This window comes from Sphaerodactylus townsendi, linkage group LG02 (genome assembly GCF_021028975.2).
Source record: "Sphaerodactylus townsendi isolate TG3544 linkage group LG02, MPM_Stown_v2.3, whole genome shotgun sequence".
NCBI classification, from domain to species: Eukaryota; Metazoa; Chordata; class Lepidosauria; order Squamata; family Sphaerodactylidae; genus Sphaerodactylus; species Sphaerodactylus townsendi.
This window is the reverse complement of record NC_059426.1, coordinates 32029341-32048485: the sequence shown is the minus strand read 5'-3', so window position 1 is coordinate 32048485 and position 19145 is coordinate 32029341. Positions and strand designations below refer to the sequence as shown.

General features: G+C 42.1%; 1 protein-coding gene across 4 annotated transcripts in view; it reads left to right on the top strand.

The window, feature by feature from the left end:
• Window positions 1–19145, top strand: part of B3GALT1 (beta-1,3-galactosyltransferase 1) — a 246738-nt gene that overhangs the window by 108256 nt on the left and 119337 nt on the right. For all 4 annotated transcript variants that reach the window (XM_048485280.1, XM_048485281.1, XM_048485279.1 and 1 more), the window contains one exon: window positions 5637–5755. The gene's annotated coding sequence lies outside the window, so the exon portion shown is untranslated. The remainder of the gene's footprint in view (window positions 1–5636; window positions 5756–19145) is intronic.

Genomic DNA, 19145 nt, shown 5'->3' with positions numbered 1-19145 from the left:
ATTAAGGAAGAGTTTTAGGAATGAAACATGATGAATAAGATTAATGGAAATTGATATGGAAATTGGAATATGGAAATTGGATTACATGAGCAATCATAAAATGTTGGCAACAAGGAAGAATCCACTAATTGAAAAGAACTGCAGTTGGGAAGTACTGAAAATGCACAGTCATGTGAGGTCAAATATGAGAAAGGTCTGGACTGAAAAAGGCAACTGCAGTGTAATTGTTGATATGGATCATTGCCAAAACAAATTTAGCATTTGTTGGTGGGGAGGAGGTAGGTAGACATTTGAGACACTAAAATTTCTCACTTATTCCATGAGGGTCTGGCTGGCTCAGGCAGAAAATTGCTGTAGGTGCTCTACAGCATATAGATTTTATACTTAAGACTGGCTAACACGACGGGGAAAGGAGGGAATCAGGAAAATGGTAATCACAATGAATCATGTTCACTTGAAGAGTTTTTTCTTGGTGCCTCTTCAGAGAGCTGAAGGGCAGCTGCGAACTGGGCCTAGAATAGGTTTCAGAAAATCAGAGGTTAGTACTTAGTATGTTATAGCTGTATCTTTTGGAGAAAAGAGCCCTCTTCTTATCATTTAGCAGGATAATACAGACAAACAAGGTAGACCAGAATTCACACTGATATAATTTGGACACATTTCAGCTCAGAGCTTACAAGTGACTTGCAATCTATCAATGTAGATCAGATATTGATAAAACATTGGGACTTAGTTTCAAAATAAGCAGAGGATACAGATGGCCACTTTACTATGCAATAAATTTTTTTACCTACCATACAGGGTTGTTGTAAGGATAAAAATGAGGAGAGATGAATGCTGTAAGCCACTTTGGGGCCCCATTGGGAAGAAAGGCACGCTATAAATGGGAGTAAATGTTCTTCATATTTCACATGTGGTTGGATAGTCACCAGCATTAGGAAACTGTGGTGGGGTGGAGAAGGCATTTCCTCAAGCTGTAAGGTTTCATAGCCAAGGAACATAAGGAACAATTTGCCTCCCCTCTATGCGTATGTGTGATGGCTTTCAGATTTTGCAATACTAAATGCTGTTTGTATGCTATGAAATATGTAAATAGTTGAGTTTTGGTGAAAGTTGTTTTTATTGAATGTCCGATCATTTCATTAGATTATATGGCTTCCCACCTTTCCCCGCCACAGTTAAGAATGCCCTTCCCCTTTCCTGTATGTGGCACCATCAATAAATATATTTTTCTGTCAGTACAATACTACTATATTTCAACTACTTTTTAATTGATTGATTGTTCCCTTTAGGTCTGTTACTGCTTTGTCTTGTGGTGGCTGGATCAATATTGATGATGCTTGTTTGATGCTGCTGCTGTCCTGGTTGATTTGTATGGTTTTTTCTTTTTCTGTATTGTTTTTACATTTTGTGTTTCATTGACTGTATTTATTTTATTTATTTAATTTATTTATTTATTGAGCTTTTATACCGCCCCATCCCCGAAGGGCTCTGTAGGATTGGTATGTACCTATGAGCTGCTTTGCTGCACTGCAAATCACCTTGGTCATACCGAGAGGCATGTATACGAGCACATATTTTTCACTTGTATGAATAAATGGAAAGCTAGCAACTATATTTCCAAAAAAAGTCAGTAACTAGTAGGAGGCAGAGCAACAGTAACCAGAGTCTTGCAAAACCCAGGACTTCCAGAGAGGATGACTCTTTGGTTGGTTTGAGTTCTTATGAGCTCCCTGCCTGAAAGGGGCAACCTGCTGGCATAAGAACAGACGGGGGCTGATTTTAGCCTTCCCTGGAGCTCTGGGGACTTTCAATTTGAAAGGTGAATGAGTTGGATGTTGTTAATAGACCCACTAGTTCTGAAAATATCCAGGATCAGTAGGTGTGTGCTAGCCTTTTGACTTTCAGAAACATCCCCCCCCCATCTCTTTACTCCCTTTTTTCCCTTTAGTTTCAATTTCCCTGTGTGTTTTTTCCTATTATTTTGGAGTGGAGGGTTATTCTTGATTTTCTTTAAAGAACTGTTGTTTGTATCCTTTAAAAAAACATTTTAAAGGTTTTTATAACTCTCTGTGGAATGTTTAAAAATGTTTTTTTTAAAAAAAGAGAGGCTCACAAAACCTGACACAGTCCGTTGTATCGTATCACTTTAGCACATATTTAAGAAGTGAACAGAATACACATTTCCCACATGGCAAATCAGGTTCAGTCATAAGCCCAAAAACCTATTATTAGAAGTTGCCTGAAATATTGGTATTGTTCTTGACATCATACAAAGTGAAGCTGTTGACAGTACTGAACACAGTTATGGTGAGTTACTGTTCCAAAGAAGTTCACTAAATCAGAAGGAGTCACAACTTCTGATCACAGCAATGTTGGTCATCAAAAGATATTAGGAACAGAACCTGAACAGAATTGCAATGCAACACTAAGGACATTTTCCTGAGAGTAAACCACTGAAAAGGTAGCAAGCTGCTGCAATGATCTAATTGATAGTCTTTTATTCAAACACAGCAGAGTTTATAATGCGATGCTGTAACTGCATCAGAATAACTCTTAACCAAATACATCCCTCCCTTGCTAAACCCATATTGATATTTTGAGAGCAATTTATTCTTCTTCATAGATAAATGCAGTTTAAGTTAGGAAAAGGCACTGAATTAGGTGACTTTGAGGTAACTTCCAGTTCAGGTACCTTGCATTTTAATCAGTAATAACAAGATTAACTCATCTATCTCCTCTACCACAAAAAATGTTTATTTTAAATCAATTAAGCATAGATCGATTCATCTTCTCTCTCTCTCCTGTCAACACACAAAACACGTTTATTGCAAATCATTCGTCCAGATCAGGGGTAGGGAACCTTTAACACTCAAAGAGCCATTTGGACCCGTTTTCCATGGGAAAAGAAAATACTTGGAGCCGCAAATAATTTTTGACATTTAAAATAAAGATAACACTGTATATATTGGGTTTTTTAACCTTTTACTCCACTCATTCTGAGAAGCGCATGGATGCATCCGCCCTGCTGCCTTCAGGGTGGGCAAGGATGGGGCCAGCGGCTCGGCTTGTGGAGCCGCAGTGCAAGGGCAGAAGAGCCGCATGCGGCTCTCGAGCCGCAGGTTCCCTACCCCTGGTCCAGATCATTTCATCCATTTCCTTGCTCCAAGCACACATTTTATTTTAACCTTAAATTTAATAGACATCTTTGTATATAAATGCATGACATAGTGTTGTATCCTTTGTGCCTGCCAGCTCCCAAAAAACAGCATGCAGTTCTCTGCAGGAGAGTATCAGAAAGGCTGCATCAACAAAGTGGAATCTTCACAACCATGTGTGCCATTATGGGGAGGGGGCAACTGACCTTCGCATGGAGGCCAATCTCCACTTGCGTGAAGTTCTTCCACAGGAAGTCAAATCTACACATGCAGTTTAATGAAATGGTTGGCTAGGGAGTAGGGATTTAGGCTGGAATGTTATATGGGCTCAACTTGTATTTGTTTGTTACAAACTGAAATTCCTTAAGGCAGCAGGTGTTTGAAGTTGTTTTTGGTATGGACCCCTTGAGCCCCAGCACAGCCTGGAGTACCCCTCCCCAGGGTTTGGAATACCCCTTCCTCCAGTCTCAGACAGGGTGTCAGCGGCCCTTTGCCAAGGCTAAGTTGGCCCGCAGCTATACCCATTTCAACATAAAGAACCAATGGCCATTGTGTATTAAGCAGGGGCATAGCACCAAGGGGGCAGGGGGTGCGCGACACAACAGGTGGGTGCCCCTGTGGAGGCGTTCCGGGGCGTGGTGGGGGCGGGATGGGGCAGGATGGGGTGTGACGTGGCATTCCAGGGGCGGGGTGTTCTGGGGGCTTGTTACAATTGGTATCTTACAATCTGGGTCTATTTTATCCCGGTTTCTCCCTTCGCATGGCTGCCCATTTCTGTGAAGGAACTGAGTGAAGACCAGGAAGAAATACTCCAGTTTGCTTTGCAGAAGCCCAGGTCTTTTGTATTTACATCCATGCATGCGCAGACATCCCTGGTGTCTTGCAATCTGATTGGCTGTTGTTTTAGGGGAAACGAAGCCCCCCTTTTTCCAGTTCTGGATGGGGCCCGGCGCAGGCCTCAACATGGCAAGCGGCAGCAAAAAATAATGGGGCACAGCATCACATCACATTGCCACTCACATTCTCCTATTTTTGTGAAAAACGAGAGAACCCGGTGATATGCCCACTAACATTCAGCCCAAAGTGCACATCTCCCTACCTGTGTGCTCCGAGCAACAAGTACATATACAGAAAAGAAAGCAGGGACATTTTGGGTCTCCACTCCTGATTAACCAAGGCGAAATGGCACCCGGTTGATACCATGAGCAGAAAACATACTTGGGGGAACATTTTTGGGAAGGGTGGGCTGCAATTGTTGGTGGCACAGCAGAGTTGAAAACTGACATGATATCAGGTGCAGAGATCAGAGGGGGCAGGCGGAGGGGCAGGGAGATTAGGCTGCTGGACGGGAAAAATAAACTGTTTCTGCTCCCATGGTAGCGGGTTCAACTCGAGATTTTTAAAAAGAATCGCCAAATTGGCAATTTTTGAAAATCCCGGGAGGAGGGAAATATAACGGGGCAAACCTACTTTAGGACCAGGAACCATGCGCACTTCGTGGCCAAACCAGGGTATTTCCTTTGCTCAACCCAGGATATTTGGACCATGCAGAAACGACCTGTGAAAACATCTTGGGAAGAAAACTGTGCCTTCCCAGAATGCCTTTTTCAGCATCCCCTGGATGTCTTGTTTAGGTTGCACAGAATGGACCTACCTTGCTCAGACATGAATACAATCTCTTTAACTATATATCACACAATATATTGTATGTGTATGTGTGCATATGTGTGTACACACACTCACACATCTATCTATCTATCTATCTATCTATCTATCTATCTATCTATCTATCTATCTATCTATCTATACACACACTTATTATACATTCATGTAATAAGTGAGCACTGTTTCCTAATCATCTCCTATAAATATATCTGAGGGTTTCTGTCTTTCTGACATCAGTTTTAATTTACTACATTTTTATCAGTGAACCTGGATTATAGCTATTTTAACACGGAATATCTCCTGACTTGTAAGTCATCACTTCCTAGCCGAAGAGGCTTCTTAATTTTCAATAAAGTAAACAACACTGATTATTTCATAATAACAAAAATGCAGGTAGTTATAACTCACTCACTCACTCACTCACTCACTCACTCACTCACTCACTCACTCACTCACTCTCTCTCTCTCTCTCTCTCTCTCTCTCTCTCTCTCTCTCTCTGTCTCTCACACACACACACACACACTCTTTTTGCCCCATTTGGCCTTCCTCGGCATCCATCTGTTTCTTTCACTCAGTGTGCTAGAATGTTGCTTCACAAAACAGAATCTAAACCTCTGCTGTAAGCCCAGTGTAGGACACCAACCTACTCTACAGTACAGACTTCCCAAGTATAATTATTGTCCCAGCCTTCTGACTATCCATCAGATTTGTTCATGTGCTGTGTGTATACACTATCATGTATGAACAGCTTTTTAAAAAATGTGTTTTGGAAGGACTGGGTTTCTTTATTAAGAAACGTTCTCTGGTTTCAGCTGCTGATGTGTTTTTGGCATGGAAAAAGGCACCACTGAACACCGTTCTTCCAACTCAGCATCTCAAAACACATGAGAGACCTTCCCACAGACTTCTGCTTGATGCCACTTTGTGAACTGTAAGTACTGCTCAACTATATATTAACACATTCTTTGGAAGAGAGATATCCTCCTAAAACTCTGCAATATCAATAATGAACTGCTGAAGTGTATTCTGTAGCCTTTTTTTTTTCCTTTTAGCTACATGACAGTTAATAAATTCAGTGTTTGATTATCCTGTAATTGTGTTTTGGTCTGATAGTAATTTCTGGTCTTGTTTATTGCTTTTTTATGTGTTGTAACATAAATCTCTTTGTGGCTCACAAGGACAATTAATCTGTCCCTCCACTTCAATTTATCTAAGTCAATGTAGTGAATAGGACTTTCATCTGAAAGCTGACACAGTGCATGTTGGGCCTGATCCAGTCAGCTCCATTGATTTTGCTGGCGGGAATTTACTCAGTAAAACGAAGTGGACAAAAAGTACCTCACTTTCCCTCAGTCCCGCCCTTTGAGACGGTAACTGTCAGTCATGTGTATTCTTCCAAGGTGATTGTTTCTACTACATAGATGTGAGGTCTTAGATTAAAATGTGGTGTTTTTTAACTGCTGCTATAAAATGTGGTGGTTTTCAGTCTCCATCAGGACACATCTGATGATAGCCTATTAGCAATGCAACACGTTTGTTTTCTCAGAACAAAATCCCTCTATGTTACTGCCAGATAAACATGCATACAGTCTTGTTTAATAAGTGAAACCCTGGATATAGTATTTCTAGTGCAATCTAAGCAAAGATACACCGTTCTAAGTCTGTTGACTTCAATAGATGTAGACAGGTATAACTCTGAGAAGGATTGCCCTGTTAAGTCCATAATTCGGATTTGAATGAAACTGGGGTGCCAGGATTATTTTAGGACCTCTTTGGAATTAGATTTCTGTCCCTAACAGTGTTTCAACTTCTTATGCTTAAGAGCCGCGTGTCGTCATCAGAAAGTTACCATTTTTAATTCCTGGCTCCGCAGAGGTGATGCTACGGCAAACAGGATCGTATTTTAAATTATTCATAATTAGTTCCAAGGTAGTCTTCGAAATACTGTGACATTAATTAATTTAGTACACAGCTGGGGTTATCCTCACAGACATTCACTCTGCAAATTATTATTTCTGCCGCAGAAAATTAGACACAAAATCAAACACTTCAGTAATGCATTCTCCTTCTGTGATTCTCAGCAATTGAATGTAATGAATTGCTTCCCCTTTTGACACATGAAGAAGCTTTTATGCTGTAAGAAGAGTTAAAAAATATGCAATTTAAATTTAATTCGGAAATCAAAGCACTTTCCCATGATGAAAATGGGACTTGCACATATATACACCAAAAAAAGAAAAGAAAAAAAAAACCCTCATACTAATAGCATTAAATGTACCAAAAGGTCTATCAGGGGATCAATGATGGTTTCTTTATAAAGGTAAGGATAGTGATTCCGAAAACCTTTATATGTCCATTTCAATAGGCACAAACCATATATCTATTTTATTACAAAAGTTCAGAGAACTAAAATGAAGGTTAATGCTGAATAGCTTATATTAATCATACTCCCATACACACATAATTTAAAGCTATAATTAGTTTCCCTGAAATCCAGAGTGAGTTTTAGCATGGATTTCTCTGACAGGTGAATAGCACATCTAACTTATTTTTTTTTTCCCAAACAGGCACTTGTAGTCACAGTATGAATCAGATTTTTTTTGTATGTGAAAACTAGAGAGCCAGCTTGGTGTAGTGATTAGTGGTTAGTGTCAGACTAGCAGTTGTGAGACCCAGGTTTGAATCCAGACACTCTGCCAGGTGACCTTGGACCATTCACTCTTCTTCAGTCTAACCTGTTCTCACAGGGTTCTGGTGATGATAGAAGGAGATGGGTAGAGCAATGCTGTAAGCTGGAAAGAAAAGTAGGGCGTAAATATCTAATGAATGAAATTAGGTTCTGCGTTACAAAGATAATTGGGTTACCAGGCTGAGCCTGGCAACCTGTAGTTGGGTTAGAAGTGGGGGAATGGAGTATAGGGTGGGCGGAGAGTGAGTTACACAGCTATATTGTGACATCACTTCTGAGGAAAATCCAGAAGAGACAGCTCTAGGAATTTCCAGAGGCTCCCTGATAAAACCACAGATTTCCCAGTGATTCCTGGAGCTATGCTTTATCACTTCTGGATTTTTCCTGAAAGAGAAGTTATGATGTAGCTAATGTTGCTGGGTTTTTTCCAGTGGTGGGATCCAAAAATTTTAGTAACAGGTTCCCATGGTGGTGGGATTCAAACTGTGGTGTAGCGCCAATGGGGCTGGGCGGGGCACGACAAAGGTGTGGCGGGGCATTCCGGGGGTGGGGCATTCCTGGGCTGGGCTGTGGCAAGGACGCATGGCCAGCTCGCCATGCTGTAGTCAGCTTAGGCGGAAGGAACCAAGTGCACTAGGCGCATGAGTTGCCACCTGCATGCCGAGTGCACCTCCTGCTAGACTGCTTCAAGTTCTGCGCGCTACTGCTGAGGAGCGGAGGAGGGGCGTAACTAAGGCAAAAATCATGTGGCAAAATCACCAATTAGTAACCCCCTCTCGGCACACACAAATAATTAGTAACCCACTCTCGGGAACCTGTGAGAACCTGCTGGATCCCACCTCTGGTTTTTTCCCTCCCACCCGATTTAGGCAGAGGCAAGCAAACGTGGTTACTGGCAGGACATCTAGCAGCCTTAGTAATAACTAACTCCCATCCTGTGTCAAGAGCTTGGAATACAAACTACTTGCCAATTTATAACAGCCAGTTATGGTGTGGAGTCATTTATATATAACCTTTCTTCAGTTGGGATATTTGTGTAAAGCCACCATTTATGTTAGAGAACAAATGACAATATAGCTCTGAGAATATAACATTACTTTTTGAAAAATCAACAACAGTGGGTTGTGTTTGATAGTCATTTTAAACCCTTGGAAAGGGCTTTCCACGAGTGCAGAAGGGAAATAATATATTTGCCAGTTTCCCTTCTCAGATCCTCATATCATAGGCAGTGCAATTCTTGGGGGTTCTCTGAACCTCGTCACCAACATTTTGGGGAGCTGAGGGCCTCGGGGAGCAGGAAGGCAGGAAAGTTCCATTTGGCAAGAAGAACTTTGCTCACAGTTCACTGGATATTTACCGGTGAATAAGCATGGAAGACCCAGCATCAGTGCTGGAGGGAAGATAACCCAGTTCCAAAGGCCCCCCAGAATCAACAAAGTTTATTTCTCTGGTTTCAGGGAAAGGTGGACTAAAATGCTCTGAATACAAAATAAATAAAATATGTTTTAACTAGTCCAGCCCCATATAAAGTATGTGGTGGTTAATCACAGATAATCTGGCCTTCACATCATGTCTGGAAAGGATGTTAGGTCCAGTTAGTTTAAGTGGAGAAACAAGTGCAAAACTTGTTCTGTTGCTTCAGCGCAAAGTACTTAGTGAAACTGAAAGGATAATTCTAATGAATTTATCTCTGAGGTGATAAAATTGTTACACATTGATGTTATCACACTATTTTTCAAGAGTGGCAAATATTTTGGTTGGAGTGTGCCCTCATGTGGGGAGTGTTGGCATTTTCTACTCAAAAGGCCTCACCTTGAGGAGACAATTGTCCTTTCTGCACAACACAAATAAGATGTCTGAGGACGGGAAAAAAAGCATCTTGGGGAGGAAGTCCACACAGCTCCCCCCCTCCCCCCCGCCCCGGTGATCCTGAGCACGGCTCTTTTTTCCTGTTTTTGTTTGCTTGTTGCTCTAACCAGTTGCTCTAACATCTGTAGTTATGAAAACTTTTGAAAGGCTAGTGATGTACCATTTGAAAACCATCACGGATCCACTGTTGGACCCCTTGCAATTTGCATACCGAGCAAACAGATCGACAGACGATGCTGTTAATATGGTTTTGCACTATATCCTACAGCATCTTGAATCGCCAAAGACCTATGCAAGGGTCCTCTTTGTTGACTTTAGTTCAGCATTCAATACTATCAGACCGGACATTCTTTCTAACCAAACTAAATCAAGGCTTAGCGAGTACCTGAGCATATTTGTAAGTGGGATCACAAGCTTCCTAACAGACATAGGAAACAGCAGGTGAAGCTTAGGAAAAATTACATCAGACACCTGTAAATGAGCACAGGGGCCCCCCCAAGGCTGTGTACTTTTCACCACTTCTCTTCTCTCTGTATACCAATGACTGCATCTCAAAGGCGATCCATCTGTTAAAATACTGAAATTTGCAGATGATACAACAGTGATTGGTCTCTATTCCGAGACAACTGCTTGATAGAAACCAAGCGATACAGACGGGAGGAGGTTGAACAACTAGGCCTGCCGTGGTGCCACTGGAACAATCTAGAACTGGAACACACACTTAAAACCGTAGAAATGGTGGTAGATTTCAGGAGAAACCTCCCTCCCCATCCTACCTCCTCTCACAATACTTAGACAACACAGTATCAACAGTAGAGACCTTTAAATTTCTAGGCTCCATCATATCTCATGACCTGAAAATGGTCACCTTAATATCAAAAATGCTCATCAAAAAAGCACAACAAAGAATGTTCTTTCTGCGCCAACTCAGGAAGCTCAAGAGCTGCCCAAGAGAGGCTGCTGATACAGTTCTACAAGAGGAATCATTGAGTCTGTCATCTGCACCTCTATAGCACTTTGTGTGGTTTGGTTCTGCAACCCAACAAGATCGACACACAGACTTCAGAGAATAATCAGAACTGCAGAAAACAACAATTGCTGCCAAGTTAACCTGCCTTCCATTGAGGGACCTGTATACTGCACGGGTCAAAAAAAGTTGGCTGTGAAAATATTTACTGACCCCTCGCATGATCCCTGGACATAAACTGTTTCAACTCTTACCCCTCTAAACGTCGCTACAGAGCACTGCACACCAAGAGACAACTAGACATAAGAACAGTTTTTTCCCGAATGCCATCACTCTGTTAAACAAATAATTCCCTGCGGGATAATGTTAAACTATTTATTATATACTATATTATATAATTACTGCACTACTTTTTTCATCATTCCTATTGGCTACCCATCTCCTCCCACTTGTATGACTGTATGGACTATAGCCGCCTGTTTTAATGCTTTGGCATTTCATTTTATTTCTCTTACATTTTTATTTTCATTTTATTTTACACATTTTATTTTTATTTTATTTTATTTGTATTTTATGATTTTACATTTTATGTTTTCTTTACTACTGTTTATTTCCTCATTGCTTACTAGACCTATATGACAATCATTAAGTGCTGTACCTTATGATTCTTGACAAATGTATTTTTCTTTTATGTACACTGAGAGCATATGCACCGGAGACAAATTCCTTGTGTGTCCAATCACACTTGGCCAATAAAGATTCTATTCTATTCTATTCTATTCTATTGTTTAGAAGGAGGTGTCTTTGTAGCTATGCAGACACCATCGGAGAATTGTGGCCGCTCCGACGACTGGTCTATCCTTCATTAAGAATTATCGGGTGGACCTGTCCCAATGCTTCTTAAAAGGCAGTAGACCACTCCTCCAAGTGGCTGCAATTCTCAGATGGTGTCTGCGTAGCTATGTAGTTACACCTCCCTCAAAAAAAATATGTCCGGGATCTCCAGGGAAAACAAACTTTATTCATGAACGTTTTACAAGGAAATAACAATTGGATGAGTTGCAAGCGGAAGAAACCTCTGTGGGACGCATACATGCCGCAAATGGCGGCAGCAAGGACTCTCAAGGAGCGGAAAATGGTGGGTGCAAGCTGCAAAAATGAAAATAAGTGCTGTATGGAGGGAGAGGGGTGGAAGCGAGGAAAAACAAAATGTCTGCGATGCAGAAAGAAAAAGCCAAGAGGGTTCTTTTTAAAATGTGCTAAGGACGTTTTATTTGTACTGTGCAGAAAGAAAAAACAAAGACTGTTCTTTCTAAAATGTAGAAGAAGAAGGAGGAGGAGGGGGAGGAGGAGGAGGAGGAGGAGGAGGAGGAGTTTGGATTTATATCCCCCTTTCTCTCCTGTAGGAGACTCAAAGGGGCTTACAAACTCTTTCCCACCTCACAACAAACACCTTGTGAGGTGGGTGGGGCTGAGAGAGCTCCAAGAAGCTGTGACTAGCCCAAGGTCACCCAGCTGGCGTGTGTGGGAGTGCACAGGCTAATCTGAATTCCCCAGATAAGCCTCCACAGCTCAGGCGGCAGAGCTGGGAATCAAACCCGGTTCCTCCAGATCAGAGTGTACCTGCTCTTAAGGACGTCTTTAAGGACGTCTTATTTGTGTTATGCATAATCGTCCAATACTAGCTTGGATCATGGGGTGCTGTATTTAGATAAAAACTTTATCACTGAGAACTGGCATGATAAATTCACTTCTCAGTTGCTTTACCAAAAAGTGAGAACGTTCACCCCTCCCCCGGCCTTGGCAAGATTTTAAGATTTCACATTCATATTTTGTATGCTGTCTGTCTTCTGATTTCCATACATTGTACTGTATTCATATTAAGATTAATGTTTATTGTTTGTTGTTGAGATAAGAATATAAGAACATAAGAAAGAGCTTGCTGGATTAGACCAGAGTCCATCTAGTCCAGCACTCTGTTCCTCGCAGTGGCCCACCAGATGCCTTTGGGAGCTCACATGCAGGATGTGAAAGCAATGGCCTTCTGCTGCTGCTACTGCTGCTGCTCCCAAGCTCCTGGTCTGCTAAGGCATTTGCAATCTCAGATCAAGGAGGATCAAGATTGGTGTTTTGTTAGTGTTTCGTTGTTTTGTGAGCCCATCAGCCAGAAAGGTGGGGCATAATATACAAATCATAAGCTGGCTTTTATACATCTGTGATTTCAGTGACTTTTCTTTTTAAAAAAAACTGGAACAGTGTTCAGCTGCCGTGAGAACAAACATGATAGAACTCTTCTGTGTCTTGAGGGTTTTCACTAGATTTATTATTTCCATTCCTGCCAGGTTTTCTATTCTTAATATGTTCCTGAGTAAACACAGTGTGTGAGCAAACCTCATTTTGGGCTCTCTGCTTTCTGTTTGGCACTGAAATGCTGAGCACCCTCCATGACCAAAGACAATAACTCCCCTGACAGCACTGTTACCTTGCTTGGCTGCTTCTGCTGAGTTCACTACGAAGTGAAAACAGGACTATAGATGTAATCCTGGCAAATCAGCAAAAATACTTCTGAGCACAGAAAGCAAAATATATTGTAGAAGACAAAGCACCAGTTCCAGGCACTTTCCTAAGCAGACCGGTTGGCAAAATGTGAGCTATATGATAAAACATACACAAGAAGTAAAATGAGCAAAAATTTCATTTCAGAATTTGGGATCGAAATGAGGGCCCTTCAGATTTGGAATTCAAATTTTAGAAAATTCGTCATCGGAAGGCAGCAATTGGTCACCACTTAGGGAATTATGTATGGTAAAAGGTAGTGTATACCTTTGTTTTGCTTGTAGATTAGATTGACTGGTTCACCTATGTCTTTTCCCTTCCATGATAGTTTTGTTGTAGTTAAAAAAACAATAAAAAGTTATTATTAAAAATAAAACTTTGTTAATCTTAAAGGTGCCACTGGACTTAAATATATTTTCTGGTGGTACTGCTGTTCAGAGTTGTGAGGGCACTGGTAGTTTTCTCCTCTGACCTCTCAATGCCAGCTAGGGGACAGGGCAGAGGTGTAATGCCCATTGGGCAAAGTGGGCAGTTGCCCAGGGTGTCCCCTTGTGGTGGGCGCCAAAAATGCAGGGTTCATTTGTGGGTTTTTGGTATTTTAGTAGGTTTTCCCTTTTTTGGCCTGCAGGGGGCACAGTTTTTAGGCTAGCAGCACCAAAATTTCAGGGATGTTTCTGGAGACTCTCCTGATGTTTTGTGACGTTTCGTCCAGGGGGTCCAAAGCTATGGACTCCCAAAGGGGGTGCCCCATCACCTATTGTTTCCAATGGGAGCTAATAGAAAATGGGGGCTACACTTTTGAGGGTCCATAACTTTGGATCCCCTGAACCAAACCTGGGAGGTATCATTAGGAGAGTCTCCTAAAGATACCCTGAAAGTTTCGTGCTGCTAGCTTTAACAATTGCACCCCTGACCGCAGACACCCCCCAAATTTCCCCAGATTTCCTTTTAAATCCCCTCCCTTTTGACATGGATTTAAAGGGAGAATCTGAGGTCCCTAGTTTAAACATTGAAAGTGATGCTGTTTCAGGGTGGGGGAGAATCAACCCCAAAATAGCATCACTTTCAATGTTGTTTAAACTGGGAGCCCCAGATTCTCCCTTTAAGGTGGATATAAAAGGAGAATCTGGGCTCCCTAGTTTAAACACCATTGAAAATTATGCTGTTTGCGGGTGGATTTCAGCATCACTTGTTTAAACTAGGGAGCCCATATTTTAAATCCACCTTAAAGGGAGAATCTGGGGTTCCCAGTTTAAATAACAATGAAAGTGATGCTGTTTCCCCCAATTGGGGGGACTGGATACAACACCATAAAATGTTTTCATAGTAGTAATAAAACATTTTGAAAGCATTTTGAAAGCATGGCCTATTGCTGTGTTCAGATTTGTTAGTTCGGGCATGTTCTATAATGTGATGGTGACTTTGAAACGACCTGGTGTAAAAAAATCATTGCTTGGTCACGGTGGGGGAGGGCAGCTGCCCATGGAAGACATCAAACTCCAGTTTGCCTAGATATGCCACTGGGCGTAGCTACAAGGGGGCCAGCGGGGTGCGCATTGCACCGGGCACGCGCCTGGGGGGGCATCAAACTCAGGTTTTGTCCAGGGCTCCAGTTTGCCTAGGTACGCCACTGGGACAGGGGGCTCAAATGGCAGCGTGGGGGCAGCGTGGGGGGAGGGGGTGGGGGCGATTTTGTGCCCCCCTCTTGTCAGTGCACCCGGGGTCATTTGATACCCACCTCCCGATCTAGAAGATAACTGTAGCTGCCTCAACCATATGCCAGAGTCTGCAAAATTGCTCTAAGCTGCTCAGGGCCCTGGTCTCCTTGGACAGAGCATTCCACCAGGGCTGAAAAGGCCCTGATCCTGGTTAAGGCAAGCTGGAATTCCTTTGGGCCCGGGGGTTACCAGTAAACTGGAATTTGATGATCAAAGTACTCTTTGGGGGATGTACCAGAAGAGGCAATCCCATAAGTACGCAAGTGCCACTTAGGGCTTTGTAGAACCTTGAATCAAATTTGGTGCTACACCCAAAGCCAGCGTAGCTGGCAGAGCACAGGTTTTATGTGAGTCCACAACAAGGATCCCTTAAGAACCCTTAAGAGCTCCAAGCGGACCTTGATAAATTAGGTGAGTGGGCTAAGACATGGCAAATGCAGTTCAATGTAGCAAAATGTAAAGTGATGCACATAGGGGCAAAAAATCCAAACTTCACATACACGCTACAGGGGTCAGTGCTATCAGTCACAGACCAGGAAAGGGATTTAGGCATCTTAGTTGATAGTTCCATGGGAATGTCAACTCAATGCATGGCAGCTGTGAAAAAGGCAAACTCTATGCTGGGGATCATTAGACAAGGAATTGAGAATAAAACTGCAAAGATTGTCATGCCCTTATATAAAGCAGTGGTGCGACCGCACTTGGAGTACTGTGTCCAGTTCTGGTCGCCGCATCTCAAGAAGTATATTGAGGAGATAGAAAAAGTGCAGAGAAGGGCAACGAGGATGATTGAGGGACCGGAGCACCTTTCTTATGAGGAGAGGCTGCAGCGTTTGGGACTCTTTAGTTTGGAGAGAAGACGTCTGAGGGGGGATATGATTGAAGTCTATAAAATTATACAGGGGGTAGAAAATGTTGACAGAGAGAAATTTTTCTCTCTATCTCACAATACTGGAACCAGGGGGCATACATTGAAAATGCTGGGGGGAAGAATTAGGACTAATAAAAGGAAACATTTCTTCACGCAACGTGTGATTGGTGTTTGGAATATGCTGCCACAGGAGGTGGTGATGGCCACTAACCTGGATAGCTTTAAAAGGGGCTTGGACAGATTTATGGAGGAGAAGTCGATTTATGGCTACCAATCTTGATCCTCCTTGATCTCAGATTGCAAATGCCTTAACAGTCCAGGTGCTCGGGAGCAACAGCCGCAGAAGGCCATTGCTTTCAAATCCTGCATGTGCGCTCCCAATGGCATCTGGTGGGCCACTGCGAGTAGCAGAGAGCTGGACTAGATGAACTCTGGTCTGATCCAGCTGGCTTGTTCTTATGTTCTTAACCATCACTGCTGCATTCTGGATGAGTTGGATCTTCCAAAGAAGATCCAAGTGTAGCCCTATGTAGAGCAAGTTGCAGTAGTCTATCTTAGAGGCAACCATGACATGGATCACACTGGCTAGATCAGAATAATCAGAATAAATGGTCAGAGGATAGAGGGGGAATTATGTAAGCAGCTTTCCCTGCCTTTCAGTTGGAAAAGACTAGTGTGAAAGTATCGTGTGGTGTCTATACCTATTTCAGGCTAAGCATAGACTCATATCATACACAGGCTTTGCTCTCACCCCATCCTTCCCTCGCTTGGCAAAACTATGGCAGCACCAACCAGGGGCACTGGGTGCTAGGTGTATGAGGAATGTTTCCATTTCATTTCTCAAGAAGCCAGGCCAAACTCTCTGGTAAAATTGCTTCCCTTTCCTCCTCTGGCTTCCTATGGGAACCAATGGGACTCTGGTAATTAGAAATTATTCCGAAAATCCAGAACTAAAAAAATCGAATTTGTAATTATTTGTAACTATTCCAAATATAGCATTATTCAGTGCCTCTGGTTATTTCTGAAACTGAATTGCACATTCCTAACATTAAAAGAATAAGGCTGCAGATCAGCTAAAAGAGTTGTCACGCATGACTGAATCACATGTGTTGACTGATATCTGTTGTCTATATGAGCAGCTCTTTTACTAGAATAAAATTGTTCACTGTTGATGTGATTCTCTCAGAGATTAGGATAGTTCTCCATTTTTTACTTTGCTCCCCTTCAGAATATTTAGCATATTCATTTGCTTTGATCAGACACTACAGAGGGAATTCATTCATTCTCACATTGCTTGTGCAATCAGCTAGCTTTGAATTCTGACTTTCATACAAAATCAAATATCTTCTTTGAGAACTGCTACAACAAGGCAAATGAATACAAGTCTTATAAATAAATACTAGTCAATAGCTCAACATTCCAGTATATTTAGAACAGAACTGCACTCTGTTGATTTAAAAATAAAGCAGAGAGCGGAAATTTATTAGGCCTAGAATGAAGGTCTGCAGTTTTGCTATATGCTTTTTAAATAAATCATCTTTGCCTACTACAACAGTTTTGTATCAATCAAATATTATGGACAGAAATCTCTTAGTTATCATTGGTGGCACCAGTAGCAAAAAACACCCCAGTGCAACAAGTGAGCTGGGAGAAGGCATATTTGCCAGTTATCCAGTATTCTGTTAATTCAAACAGTAAACTGTTCTGTAACGTAGCCATTGCTGATGTTTGAAAAACCAGTAACCTCCAGATTCAACTGTAACGGCTCAATATTCCCTCATAAGGAAAGAATTCCTTTTAAAATAGACACATGGAAACCAAAGGGTCTCTTTGCCAAAGCAACGCATCAACTCCTAAATCACAGGGCTATTCTGAGATGGCTGCTCTCTTCAGAATCCAATTTAGATCGGTTAACAGCCCTCTGACTGAAGAGAAGATAGAAGTATGCTTATTCCTGGGTGTCAGGTGAAAACCTCGTATCCCACCCAAAGATCACTTTTAATATTTTTATTTAAAATCAGTCTCATCATTCTTGAAACAAGTAGATATACTTGCATACATAAATAAAATAAGACACAAAAATAAATGCACGTTCCTTATCCTATCTAAAGATTATAAAGTAAAATGTGATCCCTGAGCTTCTCACCAAAGTTAGATAGCCTCACACAACCCACATCTGAAAGATTCAGGGGTGTTATGGGTGTGGTTATCTTATGTCTTCAGGTGTGATCCAATTATATAAAACATTTAAAAACTTTTCCATCTATCCCTTCTGATGGTATATGGCAAGTGCTTCTCTAAGCTTAGAAGAAATTTCCCATAGAAGAAGAAGAAGAAGAGTTTGGATTTACATCCCCCCTTTCTCTCCTATAAGGAGACTCAAAGAGGCTTACAATCTCCTTTCCCTTCCCCGCCCCCCACAACAAACACCCTGTGAATTGGGTGGGACTGAGAGAGCTCCAAAGAACTGTGACTAGCCCAAGGATACCCATCTGGCATGTGTTGGAGTTCACAGTCTGATTCACCAGATAAGCCTCCACAGCTCAAGAGGCAGAGCAGGGAATCAAACCCGGTTCTCCAGATTAGAATTCACCTGCTCTTAACCACTACACCATGCTGGGTCTCAACAGATGTATCAAAACTGAAATACATGTATCAAAACTGAATGGTTAGATCAATTAGTTCAGAGATTTTTCTGAGCATCTCTCTATCTACAGCAGGGGACTGCAACCTGCGGCTCTCCAGATGTTCATGGACTACAAATCTCATCAGCCCCTGCCAGCATGGCCAATTAGCATCTGGAGAGCCGCAGGTTGCAGACCCCTGATCTACAGAGACAGGAAAGCAGCTGAGAAGATGGGAAAGTAATGGTCGGGTGAGGGACTCAGTGCCACTGCTGCTGCTGAGGGGGCAAAGCTGTCAGGCACGGGACTGGTAAATTGGTCACAACCCCTGCTGTTGAGACAGTGAAACTACAGGGCGGCCAGAGAAAGGGAGAGTGGTGGAGTGGGGAAGGAAAAAAGAAAGAGAAAAGTGAGGGAAGCAGAAAGAGATGAGTGATAGTGGGCATGGGATGAGAGAGGGAGACAGAGACAGAAAATAAGTGAAGACAGAAAGGGAGAAAGACAGAAAGGAGGAGAGAGAGGGGAGGAAGTAAGGGTGAGAGGAAGAGGTGGCTGTTCCTGTGAATTTCTTACCTCACTTATAAATATTTATTTTTAATATTAGAATACACCAATGCGTACTTTCTTGCAAGTTAATCCATACATGCATGTTCTTGCAAATTAGAATGTAAACGAGTGAAACAAGAATATCCTTTCTGGCACGCATAGATCTCATTTCCATGGACAAACTCTGTGGAGTCCAAGCATACCTCCTATAGTGTGACCTCTCCAGACCTTCATTTTTATCTTTACTGCACAGACCGTTGGCGAAAGGGCTGGCTTGAAATGACTCCTGAAGATGAGCATTGATTTAGTGCTGATGAATTCCCATTTATTTGCTCTCTTGATTTATTAGCACTATTCAAGAGAGCTTTGTTTACCTCATTCAGAACTGTTCAAACTGGAGAAAAAGCACTCCTGAGTGCTTCAGGCCTTGATTTTCCTCCGATGATGTTTGTTAACCTTTGTGCTGATGTAAAACAAGATT